Source organism: Arachis ipaensis, chromosome B1 (assembly GCF_059453495.1).
Source record: "Arachis ipaensis isolate K30076 ecotype BB chromosome B1, ASM5945349v1, whole genome shotgun sequence".
In the NCBI taxonomy this organism is placed as follows: Eukaryota; Viridiplantae; Streptophyta; class Magnoliopsida; order Fabales; family Fabaceae; genus Arachis; species Arachis ipaensis.
The window spans coordinates 92331604-92334409 of NC_142436.1; the positions used below are offsets into that span (position 1 = coordinate 92331604).

The 2806-nt window shown below is 39.0% G+C and overlaps 1 non-coding gene across 1 annotated transcript; it reads left to right on the forward strand.

Annotated features, from left to right (window-relative positions):
* The first annotated feature begins 2425 nt into the window (after positions 1 to 2425).
* Positions 2426 to 2532, forward strand: LOC148577472 (small nucleolar RNA R71). Its single transcript, XR_015904668.1, has one exon. It is a non-coding gene; the product is annotated as a small nucleolar RNA R71 (small nucleolar RNA).
* The last annotated feature ends 274 nt before the right edge of the window (positions 2533 to 2806 follow it).

Sequence of the window (2806 nt, forward strand, 5' to 3'; positions counted from 1 at the left end):
CAGACAGCATAGACCAGAGGTTATAAAGTGTGGGAATGCACCCATTCAAAGAGAGCTCGCATATTTTCACCTTTCAATGATTTAGATTTAGTTGAGAGGGAGATCTTCTCTCTCTCTCTCTTTTAGGATTTAGGATTTCTTCTTGTTTTAAGAGTAACTCTGGATCCAGGTTTAATGTTCTTTTAGTATTACTTCTATTTATTTATTCCAACATTTGAATTGATTATTATTATAAATTGATCTAAGAATTATTCCATGTTACAGATTTCTAATTGAATTAATGATAATTGAGGTATTTTCAGTTTATGATTGTTCTCTTGATTTAAGTTGCCATTGCTTCCCATCTAAGGACACTTTTATTATTTCAGCAATTTACTTTTTCCCCTTTTGGTTTTGGTTAAGAATTCAGTAACTCAACAGTTATTAAACTCAACATAACTGATAATCGTTATCTTGCTAATTGAGCTGAACTTAAATAATTCCAACCTTTTCTTAGGAAATAATTAGGATTCAAAGGTCAATTTAATTGGTCCCTTAACTTTCCTTTGCCCTGGTAAAGGTTGACCAAGTGGAATTAAGATACAACTTTCATTATTGTTGAGAGAGATAACTAAGTTGGACTTCTAATTTCCCTTATCTTGCCAAAAGTTGTTTTACAGTTATTATTTATTTTTACTTGCCATTTAATTCACTCGTCATTTAAATTACTTGCTTCTCACCTTCTAAACCCCGATTACAACCTTTATAGCCAATAATAAGAACACACTTCCTCGCAGTTCCTTGAGAAGACGACCCGAGGTTTCAATACTCGGTTAACAATTTTTAAGGGGTTTGTTTCTTGTGACAACCAACACGTTTGTTCAAAGGGATTTCTGTCGGTTTAGAGACTATATCTACAACGCGACTGTTTTTATGACATTCTTTACTGGCAAAAATCCTAACGTCAGTAGTCCTCATTCAGTTGAAGGATCAACTCTCCTCTGTCCACATCAATCACAGCTTTTGCTGTAGCTATGAAGGGTCTTCCAAGGATGATGGATTAATCCTCATCATTCCCAGTGTCTAGGATTATGAAATCAGCAAGGATGTAAAGGCCTTCAACCTTTACTAACACGTCCTCTACTTGTCCATAAGCCTATTTTCTTGAGTTGTCTGCCATCTCCAATGAGATTCTGGCAGCTTGCACCTCAAAGATCCCAAGTTTCTCCATTACGAAGAGTGGCATTAAGTTTATGCCTGACCCCAGGTCACATAGAACCTTCTCAAAGGTCATGGTGCCTATGTTACAGGGAATTAAGAATTTACCAGGATCCTGTTTCTTTTGAGGTATTTCTGCCTATCCAATGCATTTAGTTCATTGGTGAGCAAGGGAGGTTCATCTTCCCAAGTCTCATTACCAAATAATTTGGCATTCAGCTTCATGATTGGACCAAGGTACTTAGCAACTTGTTCTACAGTAACGTCTTCATTCTCTTCAGACGAAGAATACTCATCAGAGCTCATGAAGGGCAAAAGGCAGTTCAATGGAATCTCTATGGTCTCTAGATGAGCCTCAGATTCCTTTGGTTCCTCAAAGGGAAACTCCTTATTGGTCACTGAACGTCCCAGGAGGTCATCCTCACTAGGATTCACATCTTTCTCCTCCCTTGTAGGTTCGGCCATGATGGTCAAATCAATGGCCTTGCACTCTCTCTTTGAATTTTCTTCTGTATTGCTTCGGAGAGTACTAGGGGGAGTTTCAGTGACCTTTTCACTCAGCTGGCCCACTTGTGTCTCCAAATTTCTAATGGATGACCTTGTTTCATTCTTGAAACTGAAAGTGACCTTAGATAGATCAGTGACTATATTTGCTAAGCTAGATGGATTCTGTACAGAATTCTCTGTCTGTTGCTGAGTGGGTGATGGAAAAGGCTTGTTATTGCTAAACCTATTTCCTCCACCATTATTAAAGCCTTGTTGAGGCTTTTGTTGATCCTTCCATGAGAAATTTGGATGATTTCTCCATGAGGGACTATAGGTATTCCCATAGGGTTCCCCCATGTAATTCACCTCTGCTATTGTAGGATTCTCAGGATCATAAGCTTCTTCTTCAGAAGATGCCTCTTGAGTACTGTTGGATGCAGCTTGCAATCCATTCAGACTCTGAGAAATCATATTAACTTACTGAGTCAATATTTTATTCTGAGCCAACATGGCATTCAGAGTATCAATTTCAAGAACTCCCTTCCTCTGAGGCGTCCCATTACTCACAGGATTCCTTTCAGAAGTGTACATGAACTGGTTATTTGCAACCATGTCAATGAGTTCTTGAGCTTCTGCAGGCATTTTCTTTAGGTGAATGGATCCACCTGCAGAATGGTCCAATGACATCTTTGAAAACTCAGACAGACCATCATAGAATATATCCAGGATGGCCCATTCTGAAAGCATGTCAGAAGGACACTTTTTGGTCAATTCCTTGTATCTCTCCCAAGCTTCATAGAGGGATTCACCTTCTTTTTGTCTGAAGGTTTAAACATCCACTCTAATCTTGCTAAGCTTTTGAGGAGGAAAGAACTTGGCTAAGAAAGCCGTGACCAGCTTATCCCAAGAGTTTAGGCTATCGTTAGGTTGATAGTCCAACTATATTCTAGCTCTGTCTCTTACAGCAAACGGGAAAAGCATAAGCCTGTAGACCTCGGAGTCAACCCCATTGGTCTTAACAGTATCACAGATCTGCAAGAACTCAGTTAAGAACTGAAAAGGATCCTCTGATGGAAGTCCATGAAACTTGCAATTCTGTTGCATCAGAGAAACTAGTTGAGGC